This window comes from Podarcis erhardii (assembly GCF_964252035.2).
Source record: "Podarcis erhardii genome assembly, chromosome: 7".
Classification (NCBI taxonomy): domain Eukaryota; kingdom Metazoa; phylum Chordata; class Lepidosauria; order Squamata; family Lacertidae; genus Podarcis; species Podarcis erhardii.
Window position 1 is genome coordinate 65,851,584 of NC_138511.1, and position 14,493 is coordinate 65,866,076.

The window sequence follows — 14,493 nt, forward strand, 5'->3', positions numbered from 1 at the left end:
CGTTGACATACATCAACATTTATTATCATCTGAAAGCATAAGTGACTTCTGCTTCCTTAAAGCCAATTTAACAAGATTTGCAGACCTATATGTTATATAATAATCTGTGCTGGTCAATATGAATAAAAAAAAATTACTTAGAGAGTTATTTCTAATCCCAGCCATAATGGGCAAGTGGCATTAGATCCTCGGGTCTGAATACAATTAGCATTCCAGTAAAAAGTTACTAGGTCCTCTACTTCAAGCATTTAACTAGGCAATGACTGCATTGCAAGAGCTTGGGCTAGATGACCCTTTGTGTCCCTTCCAACTCTACTATTCTATAATTCTATGATTCTAAGACTAACTAGCCATCCTACACCAAGCACCAAAATGTCCCTTCAGCTCCATCAGCTGTAAGGAATTCAATTTACATCTGGTCAAAAGCCATCACACCTCATAGGAGCAAATAAATGTGAAATATGGAGACAATTTCCCAGGAAGGATGGTGAAACCTTACTAGTATGATAGTATTGGAACAGCAGCCAGCCACAAATGTCATGGTGGTCCGATGCCACATGATGTCAGGTGTAAAGCAGGTAAAGATGGGCTTGGGTCTTAAAAGTTCCTCAGTCCTGTCTAAAATTACCTGACGGAGCTAGTGACGATGCTGTTCTCCTCTCTCCCCCCCCCCCCATCACAATGTTGTGAGCTGTCCTAGAACAATGATGGGTTTAAGCGATCTCAGTGACGTGTGTGAGGAAGGAAAGAAATAGGAGGAGAGCAACGGGAGTCCAGATTAGCTACTGATGAGGGAGGCGGTTAGAAAAAGGAGCCTCGTCAGTCTTTTTGCTATACGTCCACAGCGTGAGGTACGACATCAGCAGCCAGCCTCCTTCTCACGCTGTGATTCTCCACTGCCGCACTGTGGGACTTTGAGCATTTCACAAAGCAGCATTTCACACAAAAGCAAAGCTTACGCACTGGAGAAGGACCCTTCTCCCCTGCCCCCGCTCCTTTTCGTCTTTTGTTAAATGGATGCATTCCTGGTCATGTGTCCTGCTGAAAGCCAGGACATTCCATTTACAGTTCATGTTGCAGTCTACCTGCCATGACCGGTCTGGACCACTAGTAGGGATGGACAGACCTGTCCTTGCTGGTTCTCTCAGTTTCTACTTCTTCCAAACTTAGGTTTAGTGGTCCACATTTCTGCAGCAATTTTCAGTTGCAAAGGGGCTTGGGATCCTTGGGATCAGGTGGCTAGATATTGCCCAGCCAGATGCCCAAAGAGAAAACATGGTGCTCTGTTTTACTGGGTTGCTCCACTATCTCTAGCCACTTATTGCTGAGAATAGAAATAACTCTCTCTTAGGTAAATACTTTTTTTCATATCTGGTCATATTCAACTTACCAAATATCCACACTTCCTCTTGTCCCACTGCTTTCCTCTGGGGAAAACTGCTCTTTAGTGCTCAGCTGGAGCAAACGGCAATTGGGTTTTGCTGTGTGTTCTGACTTAGAGCTAAAGAGTGAGTTTTCCCTGGGGGAAAAGTGGAGCAAGGGAGAAAAACCTATTGAACTCATGTTTTCTAGGCATAGTGTGGTTTTACTCACAGTAGACCCACTAAAATGAAGGAACATGACAAAAATAGGCCCATTAGTTCCAATGGAGATACTCTGAGTAAAACTTACCTGAATACCACACATTGGCTGGAACAGATTATATGACTTATAGGACTTTCAAATCTGTTAAGGAGGTGGAGATGGCTTACCTTTTCAGATGATAATAAGTGTTGATATATGTCAATGAGATACTGTACTTGAGAGCTCTAGCAAGGGTTTCCAGGTCAGGAGCATTTCAAGGCCTAACCTGAGACCTAGAAGTGGCCCCTGGTGATGTCATGAAGGCAGGCCCTGGAGACGGAGGTTAATTGGGACAGCAGAGCAGAGGAGGGCAAACCCCACAAAATTGCTATAATTTGCAATCTCTGCTGGACTGAAGCTTGCAAGCTGCCTTCACAGTCTTCTTTTTAAAATTAGAGACATTCTTCCTCACTTGGAAATTCAAGGCCTCCTCCTGGAGGGGCCCAGGCAAACGCAAACCTAGAGACTTCAGGTTAGACCCGGAGTTCTGGCAACCTTAGTGCTATCTCCATTTCAACTAATGCCAAGGAGGCTGTGGAAATTCTGAACCACTGCCTGGGTGGATATGGTGAAAGGATGGATGGGGGTTACCAAGTTGAGGCTCAAGTCAGAGGTACCGTTGTCCAGTCGATGGGTGAATTCAGCATGGAGAGTACAGCCTGTTCTGGACAGAGTTGCACTCCATCTGAAAGATCCAGTTCACAATTTAGGAGTGCTTCTGAAACCAACCACGTTTTTGGACGCCTGGGGGGGCTTCTGCAGCCAGCCATGCTTTTGCCCATCTTCAGCTGCTGATGCACAAACAGCTCCCCTTCCTGGAGTGCACAGATCTGGCCACAGTGCCTTGCTCACCTCCTGGCCAAGGAGAAGGGAGGGGAGGGAGGAAAAAATGGGCAGATGCTTCCTCCCATTGCTTTACCGCAGATCCTTTGCAGCACAAGGGCTGCATTGCCTTCTGGGCATTTTTCCAGCGACCAATGAATGGGAAATGTACAGTAGGCTTGTTTCTACACCCCACCCCCTCTATCCTCCATCCCTGTGGACTCCAGTCATTCAAATTTCAATGGCGCCATGCGCAATATTTGCCCCCCAGCAAATCTCTCACCTTCCATTCTGCTCAGTTCACTACGTCATAGTTGCAACACCCCCCTAGGCTTGCCATCCAGTGCAGTAGATCCACCTCTGATCTAGGTGAGCAAAAGGTATGATCAGATTTCAAGGACACCTTCCAGCAAGGGTGCCATACAGGGCAGGAGAGGGGAGTGGCCTTGCGAGGGAGTACCCTGGGAAGAGTCCCAAGAGCCAGACAGAAAGACCTGAGGTGTCTCCATGGCAACTTGAGTCTGATGAAGAGCTCTAGCAAACTTGAAAGCTTGCACACAATTTGGTGAGCCTGTGGTTGGTCTAATAAAAGTATCGCCCTAATGTTGGTTTTGATTTTTCTTTTCTTATGGGCCAACTTAGCTGAGTTTGCTGCTAAAGAAACAAACAGATTGCGGAGCCTCTGCAGTAGATATTTGTAGTATGTCGCTGCTACTAACCCTCAGTGCACCTTTAAAAAAAAAAAAAGAGGGGAAATATGTTTGAAGCTTCCAGTAATGTCACACACTTTGGGCTCTAGCTGTTGATGATCGTTACCTCGACAAGAAGCCACAGGCCGTAAATTCACACTTTCTCTCTCCTCCGGGGACAAGTGCTCATTGCTTCACCCCATGGACCCAAAACGGCAGTGGAATTTAATTTTTGAAAGACTTGTTATTCAAAACGTTGCCTGTGGATTAATAAAAGCATCAATTATTAAAACCCAGCAAATGCTCCCTGGTGGTTGTTTTTCTGCAAAGTTAATGTTTAAACGCAGAAGGTCGTTTGCAAGCTTAAGCAGAAATATACTTTTTTATTATTGCAGGCAGGCAGGAGACCCTTTCCCAATCTCCAGCTTGGTGCTTTTTCATTCACCCTTTTCCATAATGAACTCTGAGAAACAGGGAAGTCCTCCACTGTGTGACTGCAAGGCTGCTTAAAGCCTCATGAGGAACGGTTGAAGGAGCTGGGTGTGTTTAGTCTGGTAAAGAGGAGACAGATATGCTAGCCATCTTCAAATATCTAAAGGACTTGCCACATGGAAGATGGAGCATGCTTGTTTTATCCTGCTCTGGAGGCTAGGATCCAAACCAATGGATTCAAGTTACAAGAAAGGAGATTTTTACTAAACGTCAGGAAGAACATTCTGACAAAAAGAGCTGTTTGATAGTTCAATGGACTCCCTCAGGAGGACTCCCCTTCCTTGGAGGTTTTTAAGCAGAGGGTAGATGGCCACCTGCCAGGGATGCTTTAGCTGAGATTCCTGCATTGCAGGGACTTGGACTAGATAGATTATCATTGGGATGTCTTCCAGTTCTACAAGTCTATGATTCTATGATGTTAACTTGAGTCACTAACATAGTAATGGGGTAGATATTCAATTCCATTCGCATTTAAAAGCTTATCAACCCAATTCGCGCTTTCTGAAACAAGATATGAACTGCAACACAACACAAATTCAAAACTTGCACTTCTCGATATTATGCTGTCCAGCGAAGTCATGTATACAAAAATGCATAGACCGGGGTCTTGTGTGCATTAACATGCATATATTAGTGAAGGTAACACCGAAAAATGCATTATATTAGGGGCAATTTTGTTGCAAAGATGTTATATTAGCCATAGGTCTTCAACCAGTGGGTCAGGACCCACAGCTGGGTCACGAGGCCATACCACATGGGTCTCAGCAAAGCTATGTCACCAGGTTCGATTCCAGCTTAGGCTGACCTGACCAAAGGATAAGGCATTTCTGGATAAGGAAGTGCTCCTCTGATTAAAATTACCAATTTCCACGAGTGTTGCAGAGTCATTTTTTAATACAATGCATATTTCTGGCCAGCCACATGCCCATGCCTTTCTCTTGCCACATTGCAGGATTGGTTTTCATTTAGCAGTCATGGTAAGGTAACACTGTGCACAGTATATTGCTTTGTGGGTTGCCATTTTGTGAAAAGTGAAAATGTGAAGTGTGTTCCACGTTGTAGCCTGGGAGTCAGAGGTGGGTCCTGGGTCCCATCCAGTTGAAAGCCACTCTATGAGGTAAAAATGCAGACAAAACTGTGTATATTGTGATAAATTCACACTAAAATGCTGGTGGGTTTGTTTGTTTTTAGAAAAAATCCACAGAAGAGCAGCATACAGGTCAGTTTTCCTGTGAGGAGTAAATACTGGAGATTTACACATTTTTTTTAAAATGATAATAAACTTATTTTTAAAAGCATACATAGGACCATCTAAGAAGAGCCCTGGTGGTGAATTGAGCCAAAGGCCCATCTATGCCGTCATCCTGTTCTCATAGATGATATTTATTATTATTATTATTATTATTATTATTATTATTATTTATTCCATTTATGAATCACTTCCAATAAAATATATTGAAGTGTTTTTCACACTAAAAACACCAATAACAAAACAAAAACTGTTTCATATGTGAAAACCATCCCAGATCCATGACAGATACAGACTAGGATAAAGTTCTCCACTTAAAAGGCTTGTTGGGAAAGGAAGGTCTTCGACAGGTGCCGAAAAGACAGTAGAGATGACACCTGTCTGATATGTAACAGCAGAGGAACCAGATGCCTATGAAAAGACTGCAAGCAGGACCTGAGTGCAATGGAGCTCTGTGCACTTGCAGTTTCCCAGCTACTGGCATTTTGAGGCATCCTAGCATCTGGATGGCTGCTATGAGAACAGAATGGGAGACTAAATGGGCTTTTCCACCTGAACCAGGCTACACAATAAATGTGAGAGAGAGGGAGATGGGTGTGCTATTTTTCATACCTAAACATCAGATTCAAATCCTTGGGCCATGCAGATGTTCTGCAGTAACACCTGGACAAAGCCTTTTTCTCCCCACTCTTCTCCAATTTCCTAATGGTTCGCAAAGCACTACTTGCTATATCATGTTTTTTATTATTATTTAAGGCCTTGCCAAAAGGTTAAAAGACTTGAGCTACGATCCACAGCTTCAGGTTTGTTTCAAAGCCTGTCAAGGGACTCAGAAACTGCAGTGTCACATTCTCCAGATGTTGTTTGTTACAAATAAATCTACACCTTCTGGTTGTAGCTGCAGCAGCAGGGTAAAACCAAAAGAGAGGCCAGGAAAACCTAAAATACTGAAATAGAAGATCTGGTGTCAAGTGAAACCATGGCTGCCTTTTGTAAAGCTTGATTGCTTGCTAATGGCACCTGATGTTAGGCTGCTGGGGGGTTTTGTGACAAAAAATAGCCAGCTCAAGAGGCTTAGTCAATGGTTTTTGAGAGCTGGAAGATGTTTGCTTTAATTAACAGTGATGGCTACCAGCTACCAGCAGCCATGGTTGGGACTGGTAGGGCAGAAGGCCAGGAGACCAAACTCTTTTAAAAAAATACTCTTTTTAAAAAACAACTGGGTTTTTAAAAAAAGTATTTTTAAAACTCTTTTTAATTGTTTGTTTAATTGTATATTTTAACTAAGGATGCTTTTATGGTACTGTGCATTTTGATGATGGATTGATTCTACGGTTGTAAAGCGCTTAGAAGCCATTTTAGCACATACGCAGCATATAAATTAATAATAAATGGGTGAAATTCAATGTCATGTTAAAACAGTTGTTCCTTCAGCGGAAGCATTTCTGCTTCCCACACTAAATTATTTTTCCTCTCCTCGCCCCCCACCATGCACTGTTTCTCGGGGTTCTCCTGACCCTCCAGAGCAGATCTGGGGGGGGGGCAGGAGTTAAGCACCATTGCACTAACAGGACACATTGTGCTGGCTCCCTCTAGTCCAACTATTCAGTTGAATCTGGCCCCAATATTTATTACTACTACTACTACCTTCTTCTTTGGTGATCATTCGTAGCCAAGTAAGATTGTCTTCCATGTGTCTGCGGTGACCAATCTTGGATCCACACATCCTTTCACAGTGGGGACATACGTTTCCAGGCAGGAGTTGATCACGGTGAGGGCTTGCCAAACGTGCCTTCCTCTTAGCTCATTTCTCCCTTTCGTCCTGAGTTTGTCTTCAATGTCCATGGCACCTTTGGTAAAGTCTGTTCTCCAATTGGAGCGCTCGCAGGCCAGTGTTTCCCAATTGTTGGTGTTTATACTACCGTATTTTTTGCCCTATAGGACGCACAGGCCCATAGGACACACCTAGTTTTTTTGGGGGGGGAAATAAAGGGGAAAAAATTTATTCCCCCCCCCCCGCCGCGGATATCTGCCCGAAGCGCAGGGCACTCTGCTTCAGCGCGCCCCGTGCTCCGGGCAGCAGGCTGCTATCCGCAGCCTAGGGAGCCTTGCGAGAACTCCCACACAGCTCCCTAAGCTGCAGGTGTCTGCCCGAAGCACGGGGCGCTCTGCTTCTGCGCACCCCGCGCTCCGTGCAGCAAGCTGCTATCCTCAGCCCAGGGAGCCCTGTGGGAACTCCCGCGGGCTCCCCAGGCTTGCTGATAGCTTCCTGAAGCGTGGAGAGTGAGAGGGGTCGGTGTGCACCGACCCCTCTCGCTCTCCATGCTTCAGCGAAAGCCTGCATTTGCCCCATAGGACGCACGCAGATTTCCCCTTCATTTTTGGAGGGGGAAAAGTGCGTCCTATAGGGCGAAAAATACGGTACTTTTTTTTAGATTTGCCAAGAGAGTCTTTAAACCTCTTTTGTTGACCACCAACATTACGCTTTCCATTTTAAAGTTTGGAATAGAGTAGTTGCTTTGGAAGACAATAATTGGGCATACAAACAACATGATCAGTCCACCAAAGTTAGCTGGTGTCCAGGATGGAAACATCTGTATTATTAATGGTAGTTGTAGTCCGTTCCTGGACTGGATTGGACTACTGCTACCAATAATAATAATAATACAGATGTTTCCATCCTGGACATCAGCTAACTTTGGTTGCCTGCAGATTCTCAGTACTTTGTGTGAGGGATTCAAAAGACATACTGAAACTTTAGGTTTGCCCCCAAAAAGTGGATTAAAGTGAATTAAAGTGTTCTAAACACCAAGCAACAAATTATTATTATTATTACTATCATTTTAAAAGAACAAATTTGTGGTAAGGAAGCTGATGGGGGAAATGTACTGAAAAGTGTGTATGGGAAGGCCTGTAAACACTGCGCAAGCAAATCGGGATGAATGTCAATTGTCATATGACCTTCCCACAAACAGATCAAATCAAAGACTCAATAAAGACCAGACATTGTACAGGCCACTCCCCATTTACACGGAGATTATGTTCCAAGGCACCCACGCGTTTAAGTGAAATTGTGTATACAGTGGTATTTTGGTTTCGAATGTAATCCGTTCCGGAAGACCATTCGAGTTCTGAAGCGTTCGAAAACCAAAGCATTTACTTCCAGAAAACTCAATATGGGAGCCGCATGCCATATTTGACTTCCGAAAAGTGTTCGAAAACCGAAGCAGTTACTTCCGGGTTTTTGGTGTTTGAAAACTGAAACGTGCAACTTCCGAGACGTTCAAAAACCAAGGTACCACTGTATGTGGAACACCATTTTAAAAGCCTGCAAACAACCTGTTCTGCCCCTGCCCCATACCTTTTTGTGTGACTTTTTGGGTTCAGAGTGAGGCGTGTGGTCGCACTCACACACATATCGGACAGGCCTAAAAACGGTCACTGCCTCTATATTCTCCATGTAAGCTTTGTGCAAGCAAATCATCATGATGCATGCTCCATGAATAAGTCATTACAAGGAGCAGTTTATCACTTAGTTCATGATGGACCACCAGGAAGTCTTGATATCCTGGTTACTGCGTTATTACTTTCCCTTTGTAAAATGTAACAAGGAACCCTAGCATATTTGCATCTAAAAGGAGCAATCTGAAGAACCCAAAGGGCTAGCAGCGGCTCACTCCTATGTTTTCTGGCACATCTACCACAACTTACCTGAGCTGAGGGGAGTGAAGAGAGGGGGGGGAGAACAATTTGCTTCCAGCTTCCTTAAGCCATGAATATTTCATATGACCCAGGTAAATCCCAGCAGTGGCCGCCTCCACATGTGTTCTGAGCACACATCGCATGAATGAAACCTGTATATTAATTATTAGGATGCAGCCCTCAGAAACAAATGGAATCAGAGGTTGCCATGGAAGCGCTGGCAGGGACAATATCGCCTCATTTGTAAAAATGCTTGAAATGTTCCAAGTACAAATTACCGCTCTTTATAATAAATGATATTATGCGCTAACAAAAAGTCCTCATCAGCTAGGGAGCAAAGGAAGGAGCTCAAAAGGGTAGGAACCAAGGAAGGTGGGGGCTGTTACAGTGAACCACGTAATAGTGAAGTTGACCTATAGGAAAAAAGAAACCCAGTGCTCTTCCACAGTTTCATAGAATCATAAAATTGTAGAGTTGAAAGCATAGCTGTCAACTTTCAGATTTGAAAATAAGGGACCAGGAGCCTCAGCTGTCCTGGGGACAGTCTACGGGATATCTATCAATCTGGGATAGCAGCGGGAAGCAGCGTGAAACGGCGCTGGAATAAGGGAATTTCCCGCAAAGAAAGGGAAGGTTAACAGCTATGGTTGAAAGGGATCCAGAGGGTCACCTAGTCTTTGCCAGGTATTTGCTGAAGGTCCTCCACCAGCACCTCATTTTTTGCTGGTTATCAGAGATACTGAGACCATTTTTCATCTATTTAAGGTCAGGCCGATCTCTAGGTGGACTAGGGTCTAATCCAGTGGAGGATGGTCCCTTAGGACAAATGAGGCACTGCCCCGCCAACTTCAGTCCAGCCTCAGCTAGCCTGCCCTTGCCTGCCTTCTTTCTTATAACCCGTCCTCCTCCTCCTCCTCCTTAGTGTCAGTGTCCTGGTAGAACTCAATGGAAAGAAAGATGGTGACAAACCTAGAATTAGTTGTCTTTCCCTGCTACCGGCTCTGACTTCTGCAAGAATGTTCAGGGAGGCAGGAGAGGATATATTGTTTAATTATATCCTTCCCACCTTATGTTAACAAGTTCTACAATTTAGCAGAGTAACATTCCCATTTTTAAATTTGCACAGCGGATAACGTCTTTGCCAGGCTTGCATAAGCCTCTAAAATAAGTTTCCTGGTAATCCCCTTTATTCCCTCTTAAAAGAATAAACACAGCCCAGTCTTGTATAAAAGTATATAAAATAGTTTACTCACATTCTGTTCACAGAAGGATCCCAGAGGGCAGACTTAGGTTACAGAATATATACACATGGAATCTATCCCATAAGGAGATAGTTCCTTTGTCCTCTCTTGGCTGGAAGCCAAGAGAGCATCTCAGGCTAAGGAGATGTTGCTTCTTCAAGGAATGGAGTCAGACAGAGAGAGATGGCTGCCTCCCCTGTGCTATTTTATTACCTGCACAGGTGAGGTCACACCCACCTCTGGTCACATGTAGAGGAAGTTTGTCCCAGCCCAGGAGGAAAAAGGAAGTTCCGACTGGCTGGTCCAGACATCCCCTTTTTTAATGTCCACTCTAGGAATGTTTCACACCCCACAACTCCTCCTCCTCCTCGCCTTCCATGCTACCAGCCGCAATGGGCGCAAGCCGCCATCTGTCCAACCTGAAAGGGAAACAAAGATTGGTTCAGACTGTGGGCCAGCGTAAAGAGTGAAGAGCCTTCCTACACCTGAATCCAGAGCGGTAAAGTAAGCACTTTCTTCCCTTCATTATCATTCTCTCCCCATCTTACTCTAAGTGCTAAACTATCAGCCCAAAGAACAGCATTTGCAGTTATTAACAGCAAGCCGTCAATCTCTTTTGCCACTGCAGCTGGCACTAACCTCAATCCGTCTCTTTTGCACTCCCGCTGTCTTGCATCCTCACCTCCTGAGCGATCAGCATGGGGTGCTAATTTAAAGAGACACGAGGCAGATTGACATTGGTTAACACCAAAACAAAAAAACAGGAGGGAACAACTCTACGGACAGTCATTTTTTCTTCCTCATTTTAAGATATTTTATAAATGTATGAATCAGTTTTTCTATACATTAAACAAGCAAAAACAAGTGCAGCACCAAAAGCACTTTTTAAAAAAACCTATAACAATAGTTAACTGTTTAGGGAGCATTCATTCTGATTGGTTTGTGGGGAGGTTATGTGATGTTGCATAACCCTGAAGAGCCACTGTCAGGAGGTAAATGCTAAGCCAAAGGTCTGATTTCGTACAACAGGCATGGGGAACCTAAATCTCTCTAGACAGGGTTCACCCATAATAATAACAATAAATTTTTATCTATACCCTGCCCTCCCCGGCCAGAGCCGGGCTCAGGGCGGCTAACAGCAGTAAAATTACAATAAAAACATAATAGGGGAGGGGGGAAATAAACAACTTAAAATACAGGTTAAAAATACAATTTAAAATGCAGCCTCATTTTAATAATAGCTCATAGATCAAAACCATAAGGGGAGAGAAACCTAAGGGTCAGGCTGAGTCCAGACCAAAGGCCAGGCAGAACAGCTCTGTCTTGCAGGCCCTGCGGAAAGATGTTGAGTCCCGCAGGGCCCTATTCTCTTGTGACAGAGCGTTCCATCAAGTCGGGGCCAGTACTGAAAAGGCCCTGGCCCTCGTTGAGACCAATCTAACCACCTTGTGACTTGGGACCTCCAAAATGTTGTCATTTGTGGACCTTAAGGTCCTCTGTGGGGCATACCAGGAGAGGCGGTCCTGTAGGTACGTGGGTCCTAGGCTGCAGAGGGCGTCAAAGGTCAAAACCAGCACCTTAAACCTGACCCTGTACTCCACCGGGAGTCAGTGCAGTTGGTAAAGCACTGGATGAATGTGATCCCATGGCAAGGACCCCGTAAGGAGCCTCGCCGCAGCATTCTGCACCCGCTGGAGTTTCTGGATCAGCTTCAAGGGCAGCCCCGCGTAGAGCGAGTTACAATAATCAAACCTGCAGGTGACCGTTGCATGGATCACTGTGGCCAGATCAGGGCGAGAAAGGTACTGAAGCAGCCACCTTGGGTGGTGGAATCCTGTGGGGTGTACACCCTGCCCGCCCCTACTGCTGCTAGAGTTGCACAGCTGCAGCAACTTCTGGGAAGATTTGCAGCAATTGCATGCCACTGGTAAGCGACGCTTCAGGCAGGGGGCACCTTCCTGTTTCGTCTCAAGCAGCCACATTTACAGGAAGCACCATGTATTTTTCACTGAATCCTTGGGCACACACAGCAGGAACCCCTGTAAAAATAATAGCATGCTGGTAACAATAGCTGCAAACTGCTGCAAAGAAAATGCATTAAGCATGATACTCTTGTGTGATATATTGCAGTAGTTTCCAACCTCTTTGGCAACCCATCGATTTCTTGTCACATGAATGTTGAACCTTAGGGTCTTCGGCAATTGTCAGTTTCATGCATTCTAACTGAAAGAATGCCTATTTTATAACCATTACTTGAGGCATCTAAGCAAAATTTACATAACTCCCCTATTAATGTGAAATTTGTTGCAATATTTATAGTACTTACGAAGCTATTCACAGTTTCAGTTATGGGAACGAAAGAACACCAACCATCTGACGGCAGCATATTCCTGTATATCGGAGGGGAGCTGTAAAAGTCACTCAGAACAACTCCCTGTATGAATACCTTGTGATGAACTATCACCGCACCTGCCGCCAGCCAGCAGAAAGCAGCTCCCAAGGGTTCAACTGTTAGACTTGAGCCTTTCTGATGTTTGGTGGCAATTTGTAACAGATTCGATTGCAAGCTGTAAGTGGTATTCCTCGAGCTTGTTAAGGATTGAAAGCAATTATCTGGTGTTTGCTTATAAGCCCGTGACCCACTTGCACAGGCCTTGTGACCCATTGTGGGTCATGAACCCACAGGCTGGAAAATGCTGATATATTGGGCACCTGACTCTCTGGGGGCAGCTAAGTTGCAAGGCTGTGAAGCAGCGAAAGGAATGGGGCTAGTCCTAAATCATTTCATGTTCTCTTTCTCCATTCACAAGAGGCAAAGCCTCCAGTGACCCAGGATCTCAGCTGTGTAAGACCTGGAAAGGAAGGAGGTTACATAACACAAGTGCAGAACATATGCTCTGCATGGAGAAAGGTCCCTGATTCAATCCCCAGTATCATCCTGATGCACCTGGGGAAGGTCCCTGTCTGAAGTTCTGGAGAGCAGCTGCCTGACAGTGTAAACAACACTGAGTTTGGTGGACCAAGCGTTATGGCTTGGTGTCACGGAGTTGTAGCTTGTCAGCATCTTGAGGACACCAGGTTGGGGAATTCTTGTCTGCACGGACTGGCAGGGGCTCTCCAAGGTTTCAGTAACTTGACCAGCACTACCTGGAGATGCCAGGGATAGAACAGAGGACCTTTTGAATGGAATTTACCACTGAATTACAAGCACCTGCACCTTGTCAGTCAGTCACATGCCTATATAAATGCATCCGCATGAGCAACAAGGCCTTATTTGGAGTACAGCCAGCCGTTCCATATGCTACAGCAGGTGAGATTTATTTTAACTGTTGATAACATATTGAGGAATATATATATATATATATTCTAGTGTATCTTTAACAAACATCTACTCAACTTTTAAATTAAAGTAAAAAGGTAAGGATAAAGGACTCCTGGACGGTTAATCCAGTCAAAGGTATGGTGAGGTATGGTGTTCATCTCGCTTTCAGGCCGAGGGAGCCGGTGTTTATCCGCAGACAGCTTTCCAGGTCATGTGGCCAGCATGACTAAACCGCTTCTGGCGCAACGGGACACTGTGACGAGTGCTAGACTAGGGCTGGGGAGTCCGGGATTCAAATGTGTACAAAGCTTGGTGGGTGATCTTGGGCCAGTCACTATCCCTCAGCCTAACCTACTTTGCAGGGTTGTTGTGAGGATAAAACGGAGGTGGGCGGGGGAGAGTGTTATGAATGCTGCTTGGAGAAAGGATATAAAAATAGTAAATAAATAAAAAATAGAAGGTATGAAAGAAAAAGAAAGAAAATGAGCACAGATGGCCACAAATTGACAAAAGCACACTCCTCTCTGCCTGACAGCCCAGGGGGCAGCTGACATGAAAGCAGTTGTTCCACAGATACAGTTTGTCTGATAAATTGACTTGTAGCATCTAACAAGATGGGAACCATTTAACCGAACAGCAGGCAATACAGATTTCCTGGTACATTTTTGATGGATCTTTTTTTCTTTAAAAAATAATGATGTTTGTAATAAAAAAAAATAAAAATCCAAACAGCTCTTAGTATAATAAAGCTCTCTGGTTCACACCAGGTCCCTTTAAAAAAATATTTCTTTTCCCCCACTATCAGCATGTTATTTCCTGACCTGCCGGCCAGTGACTGAAATGTAATGTTGCCTCTTCCATTTCCAGCTGAAAGAGGAAGTGGGAAAGCATGTCACTCTTCTAACTTCTTCAGCACTATGTGCTGTTGAAGGGAGAAAAAGGTAGCCAGTTTCCAGCTCATGACAGTGAGTGGGAGGTCTCAGAGACTTCCTGGGCTCCGGAGAAAGACCTCAAGGCCCCTGTGTGAACCATGGCTTGGCACCATGTGTGAACCGGGCTCTCAACATTGCATAGATACCATACCCACCAACATTTCTCCGTTGAAAATAGGTGAATCATTAATAATAATAATAATAATAATAATAATAATAATAATAATAAATACCCTGCCCATCTGACTAAGTTGTCCCAGCCATTCTTGGCATCTTCCAACATATAAAAGGTAAAGGTAAAGGGACCCCTGACCATTAGGTCCAGTCGTGGCTGACTCTGGGGTTGCGGCGCTCATCTCTATTGGCGGAGGGAGCTGGCATACATGTGGCCAGCATGACTAAGCCGCTTCTGGCAAACCAG